The sequence below is a fragment of the Canis lupus genome, chromosome 24 (assembly GCF_011100685.1).
Source record: "Canis lupus familiaris isolate Mischka breed German Shepherd chromosome 24, alternate assembly UU_Cfam_GSD_1.0, whole genome shotgun sequence".
Lineage (NCBI taxonomy): Eukaryota > Metazoa > Chordata > Mammalia > Carnivora > Canidae > Canis > Canis lupus.
In genome coordinates this window covers 14,463,966-14,476,619 of record NC_049245.1, presented here as the reverse complement: position 1 = coordinate 14,476,619, position 12,654 = coordinate 14,463,966, and the positions used below count along the sequence as shown (strand labels likewise).

General features: G+C 38.3%; 1 long non-coding RNA gene across 1 annotated transcript in view; it reads right to left on the bottom strand.

The window, feature by feature from the left end:
• The window catches only part of LOC111092175, a 65,065-nt gene that overhangs the window by 50,656 nt on the left and 1,755 nt on the right, over positions 1-12,654 (bottom strand). The window lies entirely within an intron of this gene.

Genomic DNA, 12,654 nt, shown 5'->3' with positions numbered 1-12,654 from the left:
GACTTTGAAAATAAAGTAAATTAACATTATGGAGATAATTGGAAATAAATATAGCAGAGATGGTATAAAAATGATCATTCAGAGAACAAAAAAGAGCTCTTCAAAATTAAAAACATGATATCAGAGAGGAACACTGAAACAGAAGGGTTGGAAATTTAGCTACGGAGATGGCACAGAAAGTAGGGCAAAAAGACAAAGAAGTAAAGACAGGAAAGAAAAGATTAAAAAATAATAGTAATGTTCTAGAAGGTCCAATATCCAAAACAGGAGGTGTTCCAGAAAGAGAGAAATGTAAAAAGGGAAGTAATCAATTAAATAATTCTAAAACACTTCCCAGAATCCTGGAGCATTTCCCACAATTTTTGAAATTAAAAGACCTCAATGAATGCTCATGATAATGAATGAAAATAACCCAAAGTCCAAAATTCATGTAAATTCAGACCATTGGGGTCTGAAAAGGAGACCCAACAAATTTCTAGAGAATGTAAAACAAATGTTTTTTTATGGAGAATCAAGATAGCAAGTCAGATTTCTCTAAAGTGATGCTGAAAGCAAAAAGACATTGGAAAAAAGCCCCTCAAATTCTAAGAGAGAATGATTTCTAAGCAACACTGTTTCTATTGAGCCAAAATGTCAATTAATTGTGAAGGGCAGAGTAAAAACATTTTTATACATGTCAGCTCTCAAATAATTTACGTCCCTAGCACACTGACAGGAAGCTACATAAAGATAAAATCCTTGAAAACAAAGGGGTCAAGCAAAACTGAGGAGACAAGAATTAAAAGTTCCAATGCAGTGATGAGACAAAAGAAATTATCACTCTGAGGAAGAGAAAGCTCCAGAATATGGTGATCCAGAAGTTGAAGGCAGAGACTCTAGACTGGAGAGTGCAGAAGTCTTGGGGGAAGACTTCTTCAAGAAAAAGAAGTTGGGAGAATATTCCATGTGTTTGCACATATCACAGAAGATTTGAACAACCGGGGTTCTATCTGTTGGAATCAGTGGTAACTACAAAACAATCTGATCAAATGATCAAACAAGGCATTGAGAATAAAAGTATACAGGAATGAAAGGTAATCATGGCGGTTGCATGATTTAGCTATATACACATATGTTCATGTATACATACATGCACAATGTATATATACGTTACTATATATGTGCTATATTTCTATATGTATATGTGTATGCATTTATATATATTTGCGATGTGTATATCTGTGAATAACAATGTAAATATGAAATAAAAGCTAACCCAAATTAAGATAAATCTGTATATCTGTGGTGGGATAATGAGGGCAGGAGAAAGATGGGGAAACGATGTTGACAAAGAGCAAATTCCTCATCTTTCTTACTGAGAAATTGATAGTGAACAGAACGAATCATTAAGTAGTAAGCTAAATATATCATTTAATGAAATGGAACTAAATGCCAAAATAATCAGGTAAAATAATTGAAAAGTACTTATATCTGGAGAGAGGAAAATTGGATAGGGTTGGGACAAGAGGCTGCTTCTCTTTATAAGAAGCGTGTAGATTTATTTGGCACTTAAATACTAAGTGTTTGTATAATTGGATGAATATAAAATCTAAATGTTAAAAACGATGTATCTATGACATTGCTCTTACTGGCTCAATGTTCTGAAAAATGTAGACAGATATTTCCCCAATAAACAGTTTGAGGGGAGCTTTTAAACATGGGCATGTGCGTGTGCAGGACAGCACACATACACACACACACATGCATGCACTGATGTCATCACTAACCAAAGCAATTATTTTCTAGACGTGAAACATATTTTTCCTGTGTGAGTACTACAGATATTTCTCTAACTTTTATCTGTAGATTCAATCTCACATTCTTGAGAACCCAAACTTGCCAAGCAACTTTCAGCTAAGGCTGAACAACAAGAAAGCAGTGGCCAACTGTCACTCTCTGCCCGCCACCTCCCCCCCTGGAGTAAAAAATATATATACAGATGTAGGATATACTTTACTACTAAAACTATATGCATCCAAAAAGGGACCAAGATGGGGGCGCCTGGGTGGCTCAGTGGCTCAGTTGATTGAGCGAATGCCTTGGGCTCAGGTCCTGATCCCCGGGTCCTGAGATTGAACCCCAGGTGTTGGGAATCCCTGCTCAGTTTGTTTGTGCTCCTCTCCTGCTCCCCTTGTTTGTGCTCTCTGTCTCAAATAAATAAATCAATAAAATCTTTAAAAAATCTAAACTAAAAAGGGGCTAAGATGATAATTGGTCTCATCAAAATTTATAAAAGTCTTTGACTAAGTGAGTGATCAAAAATTAAATACATTCAAAGGAGTAAGCATGCAAATAGATGATCTCAATATTTAGAAGTTCAAATATCAAATATGAGCAACTTAGAATCAGGTAGTGCCCTTTTTCTGAGTAGCACTGGTCATTGTACCACGAGGACAAAAATCAATTTTCCCAATATTCTGAAATGAGAAAAAGGAAAGGCATTCACAAAATTCACAGGTGAATTTTCTGGGTATAGACATTAAATAGCACAATAGCTTTCTTATGTTTTAGTCGTAGCTTTCCACCCTAGCACATAGAAGCATATGCTAACATAGGTAACCAATTGACCAGTATGTTACCCCTGGAGTGTAGAGTCAACATGGATTTTTTTCCCAACTTCAACAATCCATCAAAACTTAGCATGTTACTCCATGTACAGAGTTGGCTTCAGCTATTCTCAGGAAGAATATACATCTCAGGAGACAAGGCTTGTGATATATGATTGGAAGGCAATATGACTATTTTATAACTAAAAGCACTAGACTATCCTCAGTGCCAAGATAGCCTTTGATAAGAAGTTAGTCCTCAGGAAGTTGGAACCAGGACTCGAGGACACTGAAGAAGCACTTACCTGACTGTGGTTCTAATCACTACCTAGGTGCTTTCCAACTCCAGTCTGTACACTAATCCCTTGGGGTTTTGGCTAATGCACCTTCTGATATGGCAGATCTAGGATGGGGCCCAAGATTCTGTATCTCTAACAAGCTCCCCAGGAATGCTCATCCTGCTGGTCTGGGGACCACAGATTGAGTAGCAAGGTGATAAATGATATCATAGTCCTCTGATTTATAAATCACTAGATTTCATATGTTGGCAATAAAAGAGAGAAAACTAATTGTATAGTTTGTAAGATTGCCTATCATACAGTAGCAACTCAATTAACATCTTTTCAGTGACTAGACTAACCTTGGACAAATATGGAGTTGAAGAGAAACCCCAGAGACCATATCTTGGCCATATTTAATGAGAGCTAGCCTATCATCTATATATGATTGGCATATTTATATAATGCTAATGAGAAATGCTATTTCAATAACTGCATTTGTCACATGGTTATAGGAAAGATTAATTTGAATAGTTATGAATGAAATATACAGGAATATATATTTTATTATACATTATCTTTTTTTAAAGATTTTATTTATTTATCAATGAGAATACACAAAGAGGAGAAAGAGAGAGGCAGAGACACAGGCAGAGGGAGAAGCAGGCTCCATGCAGGGAGCCGGATGCGGGACTCGATTCCGGATCTCTAGGATCATACCTTGGGCTGAAGGCGGCGCTAAACCGCTGAGCCACCCAGGATGCCCATTATACATTATCTTATGAGGAACACGTACTCTGCAAGATGATTTCCTTAGATTTCTTTTTTATTGTGGATTTTGCTGTTGCCAGGCTATTTTCACTGCTACTGGGTTGTTATGGACCAAAATTTTATATTCACTTACATTCACCTAGACAGATAGTTGCTTGACTTAATATATAAAACACCCTGCTTCAAATCTGTTGTATCATGTGGGCTTACTCTGTATAGTACAATAGTAGAATTAAAGTTACATATTCCATGCCACAGAGAAATAAAGAAATGATATGAGGCAACAAATGCTCAGTTACTTCCTTTCTTTCTTTTTTAAGTAGGCTCCATATCCAGCTTGGAGCCCAATGTAAGGCTTGAACTCACAACCCTGCGATTGAGACCTGAGTTGAGATCAAGATTCTGATGCTTAACCAACTGAGCCACCCAGGTGTCTCTGCTTAGTTACTTTAAAAGAGAATTTCAAGAAATCTTGAGCTTATTTCTTCCTGTACAAGAGTTCACAAATTGTAACCTAAGGCCAAATCCAGGCTGCCACTTGCTTTTGTGGATTAAGTTTTACTGGGGGTGGGGTGGGGAGTGGGAGGTGCACCTGGCTGGCCCAGTTGGTTAAGCTTCTGGCTCTTGGGTCCAGCTCAGGTAATCTCTGGTAATCTCTGGGCTCTGGGATCCAGCCCTGCCTCATGCCCCACACTTAGCAGGGAGTCTGCTTGAGACTTTTTCCCTCTGCCTGCCCCAGTCACACACCCCCACCCTGGCACTTGCTCAATCCCTCACACACTCTCTCTCAAATAAATACATCTTTTAAAAAATATAAAATTTTACTGGAATACAGGCATATTCTTTCATTTATATACTATCTATAGCTGTTTTCAATCTGCAATGGTGCAGTTGAGCAGTTCTGATAGAAGATTATATGACCAGTAAAACCTGAAATATTTACCCTCCGATCTTTATTTTAAAGGTGCCCCCATCTCTGACATATAACCAAAGATGATACTCTTTCTAATACATTATTTTGCACAGGTAACAGGAGAGATGATTATCTTCCCTTGGTAGGATTAGAATTAGAATGTAGGATGGTTATGAATCTTACATTGTTTCAGCCTTTATAAGAATCAGTGGCAATATAGTTCAAATAACAGAATATAATTTGTAAGAGTTTGGGGAAGTTCTCTCCATTGTGTTTATTTGAAACTTAATTTTTCTTTTTGACCACTCTTTCCAAACCAAAGCGACTACTTGTTTTTAAAGTATATTCATTTTTTCCTTTGTAGTCCAGAAAAGGGGGTGTTTTTGCATCTTCATATTGAAAAAAATTTTTTACTGCAATTTTAAGTAAATGATTTTCCAAGTTATTTTTCCTTTTTAATTTGTAACATAATCACTGCCATCTGTTGCTTGGCTTAGCTGTTCTCTGCTTTTTGTACATATTTGTATATGGGAGTCTGATACTTAATATGCACCAATTGAGGTAATATACAGTAGGGAAATGCATATATATTTATGAAATATCTGTACCTATGTACCTACCCAACATATGTATGTACAAATTGATTCAATTTTTTTTTTAATTTTTATTTATTTATGATAGTTACAGAGAGAGAGAGAGGCAGAGACACAGGCAGAGGGAGAAGCAGGCTCCATGCACCGGGAGCCCGACGTGGGATTCGATCCCGGGTCTCCAGGATCGCGCCCTGGGCCAAAGGCAGGCGCCAAACCGCTGCGCCACCCAGGGATCCCTGATTCAATTTTTTATGTATCTTGAAGTGCAAACCTGGCATTCTTTTTTGTGAATGCAAAATCCCAGCTCAACATTATTCTTTATCTGTATGATTCTGTTTGGCATTAGGAAGTCTGATCAACAATGATGTGGGATTATTTATTTATTTCAGTCTTTAAAATTGGAAAGGAACTGGAATATATTTCTTTCCTTTGAGTCATGCTATTTAGTTAGATGAAGAATGAAATTGTCAAACCCTTCTTCTGTCAGTTCCCTAGAATATTATAATGTCAACATTAATGTAAAAGATGGTTTTCAAGTGAGAAAAAGCAAAACTTCACAGTCTCTGTAAATCATCGTAGCTTGACTTACGTGGTGACATCTATCTCTAATTATGTAGCTGCTACCGTAGCATTGGGACTTATTTTTAATAAAATGCATCGCTGTGCTACTCATTACTTACCCTCACAAATACTTTGAGTACAATTTGTTTCTATGAAAACCAGTGTTTCTATACTGATCCTGAATTGGTGGAATGACTGAGAACCAGCAGTTTCTTCAGGAACAAAAACCAAGGGGAAATACACAGAAAAAAACAAAGACATTTTTCCTAACTTGCTAGCACAGAGCATTGAAAGGCATTCGAAGACTGATGTGGAGCGAAACAATAGCACCAGAAGCCACCAGAGTGTCTGATGTTTGCTTCTCTATCAGCTAGGATAGTTGTGGCTGCCTAGGCTGAAAACCCCCAAATTATAAGGATATAAACAAGATAGAAATTTTTCCCCCCTCATTTAACCCAGGTTGTTAACCCATTTTCCCCATGACCCAGGGTGATGTGATGGTTAGGAGAGCTAAGGACTTCTGTTCTACCAGGCTGGCTCCTGGCTTCCATTCTCAAGGTTAGCTTTTTCCTCCTCATTTTTTCCTCCTCATTTAACCCAGGGTATTAACCCATTTCCCCCATGACCCAGGGTGATGTGATGGTTAGGAGAGCTAAGGACTTCTTTTGTTCTACCAGGCTGGCTCCTGGCTTCCATTCTCAAGGTCAGCTTATGGCTGGCATTTAAGCCATCAAGTGGGTATTCCATGGAGCAAGAAGGCAGAAGGAAGGAGGGTGAACAAAGTACATTTCTATTCCAAATTAAATTGAAGTCTGTTAGAGGAGGTCATCAAAAAGATGTGACCGTGGGTTGACTCATGAACTAGGTCCAGGCAATCAGAATCGCCTCACTCCCTCCCCTGTTCCAGAACATATGTTCTGACAACTATTCCCACAGTAGTAGCCATTTCCAAAGATACAACCTTGAGACTTAAGGTGTTTGTTGAGGCCACCTCAACTGAACTGAATCAAGGCAAGATCTCCATATAAACTTTTAAGGTTTTGATGGGCATGTGCAGAGATCTACTTGTCTCTCAGCTGCCAAGACAAGCATTGTATAAGTTCCTTTGCTTGTTCAACCTGCCATCTACCAATCTGGAGGCTCTACCTCTTTCTTTGATTTCTCCTAGCACCCCACCTCACCCTCTCCCCCATGCCAATGCTGTGTAAGGTAGCCAGTTTCAAATTTTCCCGTGGGGAATTCTGGAGATTTCCAGTCAACAGAATCCTACTGCTAATGGGCTTTAGGAGAATGGAAACTGGATGCACAACTTGAACCTCTCTGAAAAGCCTTTCAGAAAAAAATAACTTTCCCTCACTGCCTTTGTATGTTTAAAATAGTAATATGAATAGTTATAACCAAAGAGTTTGCTCTTTGATTGCTAAGGTAGGGCAACTACAGTGAAATGAGAGAGTGCCAGACAAGAAAAGGATGGATCCAGAAACAAAGCCATGTTGTTGTTTGCCAAAAGCCCCAGACGAAGATAGCTGATAAAGAAGGTTCCATATTTTTGTATCAGTAAATGTTCAATGAAAACTATGTATAAGAAGAAGAGGTACAAAAATTGTAGAATTTAACTCTACTTTAATCACGAAGAGGATTATAACCTGCCAGTCAATAGGCCAAAAGATTTTTTTTCCAAGTGTGAATCCATTCATTGTGTTCAAAAGCTCAAAAGTAAAAAGAAATTTCCTTTAAATTCTGTTGAGATATCACTAGAGACTCAAAGCGTAGTGGTTATATTTGAAGTGAGAGAGGATTATGGGTGTGCTGACGTTTATTTTTATAGAACAGTGCAGATACATGTCTGGAAGATAAACTGACTCTTGAAGATTGTATCTTAACACTCCAGAGGGTCTGGAGATGGCAGTGGGGGAAGAAGGGTGAGGTGGAGAGGTCTTTCTTCAGTGCTTCCTATCTGTCCTGAGGCATTGCTTCTGTGGTCCTCACTCCCTAATGCCTGCATTTTCTGTGAAAGCCAGATGCTGCTGAGAATGTCTCTCTTTAAACATTTTTGGAGCTGCACTTCCAAATTCTTTTTTTTTTTTTTAAATGATGTTTAAGGCGATCAGCCAGATTTCAATGAAAGCTTTTGCTTTACATGAAGGATAAAATGGAGCTTAAATGAATATAAGGTCATTTTTCTTGTTTTTCCAAAAGAAGAAAAAATCCCACCTTTTTAATGACATAACTAACTCAATCTGAAAGCTTTTTTCTTTTGTGATAGAATGTAGACAAAAATGCTTTGTGCTATTAAGAAAGAGTTCAAATAAGAGCCTCCGGGGAAGAAAAAGTATAGGTTTTTTTCCATGTGCTGGTGATAATTTTTAAGTTTCTTCTTTTGAGCCTCTACCTATCTCAGTGTTTTACTGGATAATAACAGATCTCACTGAGTCAGAACTTGGCAATTTCATCATGATGCATATTCTTATTTACCATCTAAGATGTATAAACTTTATCTCATATTATTGTGAAATGTAAAGATGATACCAATGATACTAATGATATTTACTTCCTAGCTTACCTACGCTGAAAATGTATTTCTGTTCACATAACTGTATTAGGCAGGCGAGCAAGTGATCAGAGTGACCTTCACCCTGCAGCCATTCAGAACCCAGGCTAACAGAGGTTCTGTCTTCTTCAATACATGGTTCCCAAGGTCACCATGGGGGTTGTCTTCATTCCAGATATCCAGGTAGGGAAAGAGTATGGAACAGCACATGTGAAGGATTTTATGTGCCAAAGACTATTTAATGTAACCCAGATGTAGTTATTATAAAGCTGGTTCTGGGAAGGTTTTCTTCATATCTCTCTGTTATTTCAAAAAGGGTAGAGTTAGAGGAATCTGATGCTTACATGCAATTAGAACTCATTTATTCATAATGGAAAAGAGCTATTGAATTCTAGCAGGTTAGAGATAAAAATGAGTATGATTAAAGTTTATAGAATCAATGCAGGCAAGAAGAAGTTTACTAGATCACAGACTATAGAATTAGGCTGCTATCTTTGAATATTGTACATAAAACGTTATTCTAAGGCACATAAAGGTAATAAAGTACACCTTTGGAATAATTATAGATGCATTAACTACCATTGATTAGCACTATGTGACAGAAACTTAAACGCATGATTTTATACCATAGAATGGTGATTACATGTACTGGCTCTAGAGCCAAATTGCCTAGGTTTGAATTCTGGTTCTTCCAACTTACTAGCTGAAAAATCATGGATTAACATTTAACTCTTGCCTGACTCAGTTTCCTCCACTATAAAATGGTGATAAGAATAGTAATCCAGGTGATGTAGTTCATTTGAGGATTAATGATCTAAAAGTGTGAAGCCCTTACAACAGTGCCTGGCACAGAATAAGTTTTTATGACCATTATTATTTATCTATTACCATATTAGGCTATTGTATGGAAATACAATATTGGAAATATTCTAATGGGTGCAATATTTCCAGTATCTAGCAATTGGTAGAACTGGCTGCTAGAAACATGTCTGTTCAAATTAAAATACCTATTCTTCCCACTATGGCAGGCCCAGAATTATGCTGATAAAAGACTGGGCTACATACCATTATTTTCTAAGGAAATTGGGAATATTTATATCATATTGTGGTTGAAAGCAGGGAGAAATTACTCAGATCTGAGTTGTAGCTTCTAGAAATGACTAGCATGGTGGTGAAGAGGTAAATGCTAAAGTCAGTGTTCTTTGGTCTCAATCTCAGTTCTAATTTGTGTGACCTTCAGCAGGTTAATTTATCCCTTCAAGTCTCAACTTCATAATTTATAAAGTGAGGGATAATAATATTGTCCACCAGATCATCTGGGAGTAACAATATGGCATAAACAATAAAGACACTTATTACATCACTTATCAGGAAGTCTAGAAATGGTCAAAGACTTAATCTCATGAAGGACCATATTTGCATATTTCTACTTGGCCATCCTCTTTTTTTTTTTTTTTTTTTGGCCATCCTCTTTACACAGGAATGTACTACGAGAGAGAGAGGGTCGGGTGGAGAGAAATGTTTCCCTAAAGCCCTACCTTTCTAATCCATTGGCCAGATTCTGGTCTCTTAACCACCTTCTAAACTAATCAAAGACAAAGGGGAATAGGATTCTATAACCGACTTAGAATAGACTAATAATAGTTCATTCCCTGGGAAGACGGAGGAGCCACCTTCCCCAAGCATCTGAATCAAATTGAGGTTTGCTTACAAGAAAAAGAGGGTGGGAGGGTGCTGTTGAAAAGTAAGTGCTATGTTATTGAGTGTCTGGGAAGTGCTTAGCTTAGCCTAGCACTCTGGCCTATAGTGAGTACTCAGTAAAGGTTGGCTTTGCCAACTCCTTGAGGCTGACCTTCTGGAGGTCAATGCTGTGCTCTCTCTCTCTTTCTCTCTCTCTCACTCTCACACACACACACACACACAAAAGAAAAGAAAAAAGGAAAAAGAAAGAAAAGAGAGAGAGAGAAAGAAAAAAAAAACACACAGAACTTTGTATTGTTTTAAAAACAGAACAGAACACTGAACTTGATGGATCATAGGCCTGGTTCACACAACTTTGGATGTCCTTTTCATGACAAAAATCCCCATGCTTTAAAATTATTTCTGCCTTGTATCCTTAACCAGAGATGTGGAAAATGAGGGGGTTGATCCAACCTGCCTCAAGCCTTATACATGTTGAAGAGATTTATCCCATAGCCTTCCTGGATCAAACTGCATCTTCTCGCTGGCAGAGGAAGTTCCGGGAGCCTATGTTTGTCTTGAAACACCAACACTCTTTAGAATTCTACAGCGTTATTTTCCTTCTTATATTCACATTCACACTAACATCTGGAAAGGAACAAGAATATCTTATGAATGACTCAACCAGCTCTTGCTACCATAGTGGTATATAACAAATGACCCTCTAGCTTAGTAACATTCAACAATGGGCATCTATTGTCATGTTCATAAGTCTGCAGGTTGGTTGGGTTCTGGCAAATCTATGATAGGTTCTTTTTTTTTTTTTTTTTTTCTATGATAGGTTCTATGGATCTTCCTCCAGCCTGGAGATTAGGCCTCAGTCTGCCGAATAGGGCTCCCTGAGATATGTTTATCTCATGGCAATGATAAGAAACCCAAAGGGGCAAGCCCAACCTCACAAGCATATTTCAAGCCTTTGCTCATATTGCATCTCCTATCCTGTTGGCCAAAGCAAGTGCTACGGTCTAATATAAATGGGGTGGATAAATCACAGTCATCTAGTTGAAAACTGCAAGGTCACATGGCAAAATGTGTGGATGCACAAAGGGGCAAGGAAGAGAACAAGGAGGGCATGACGACGAAGAAACTCAGTCTACTTTCTCATTTGGCTACAGCCCATCTCTAATCCTCCAAATTCCTCTTCTGGAGGCCACATCTCTTGTCTATCTTGTCTTTCTTAGCCACTCTGGTGGATAAAATCTATTTGCTCAAAATCCTTCCAGTAGGTAATGGAGAGATTGTAAGGAGAAAGAAAAGGGGAGAAAAAGAAAAGACAGAATAGGAACGAAAAAGAACCAATCTAGTGGGATCCATTGTAAGGACAATTGAGAAGGCCAGGAAAGTTGGAGGTAGTCTTGCTGCATCCTCTAAAGTAAGGAAAAGCAACGTGAGATTGTGATTGGTGCCTTCTGCAAGGTAACTGGCAAGCCAAGGCTACTGGTTAGAAGTTCTGTGGAGAATATACTCAGGTTCAGTTTAGGGACATGTGATCCAGATGAAACAAGTCAGCCTTTACAGGGATTCTTTGTAGCAAGTGGCTTCTGAGGACAAGGTAAGGTCCCCACAAGAGAGCAGGAGTCTGGGGTCATGTTCACCAGGTTATCCATAGTGATTCTTAGTGCCTAGTATATAGCTGGTGATCAATACATATATTTTTTTAATGTATTGAACTATTTAGTAAGCAAATTTCCCCATTGGAGTTTTGGTAACGTTTTGACTTAGTTTATGAACACTGGACCTGGAAAGCCCTAGTGACAGAAGACATGGAGAACAAATGCTTAAAAGAGAGGAAGGTGTCTCTCGTGCTTTGTTCATATACTGTTTTTCTTTTTAAAAATCAGTTTCATTGAGGTAAATTTTATTTACGATAAAATGTACTCGTTTTAGTTCTATGAGTTTTGACAAATGTGTACCTGCATGATCTAGAATATTTCCAACACCCGCAAAATTTCCCTGGTGCCTTTTCTTTGCCAGTCCCTGTGCATTCCTGGCCATAAGCAACTAACGACCTGCCTTCTGTCAATATAGGCTATTTTGCCTATTCCAGAATTCTTCAAGTGGAATCATGAATATAATATGCAGCTCCTTCAGACGATTCATCCTTGGAGTGGACGCCCATTCCTTTTTACTGCTGAATAGAACGTTTGCCATTGTTTGGGCATTCCATTGCTTATTTACCCATTAAACCTGTTGATTGGCATATGCAGTTTCCAGTTTGGGCTATTACGAAGAAATCCATGAACACTCTTACGTAAGTCTGTGTGAACATATGTTTTCATTTCTCTTGGGAAAGTCCTGGGTATTATGATAAGTAAATGTTTAACTTTTCATAAGAAACTGCTTCAAAATGGCTTTACCATTTCATACTCTCTCCAGCAAAGGATGGGAGTTCCAGTTACCCTATATCCTCTCAAACACTGGTATTGGCGATCTTAAATTTCACCTATCCTTGTGGAGGGTATCTCTCTTTCTCTCTTTTTCTAAGAAATGAGAAATGTTTGTTGAATGGAGACAAACATTCTTAGATTCGTGTTATTGAATGAGCAAGTTTTCTATCCGTGAGACATCGTTCTCCGTTGTCTCTCTTTCCCTCTGTCCGTCTCTCTGTCCCTCTCTCTCTCACACACACACCACGTGCAGAGAAGAGGGGGCCTTCTGTCTC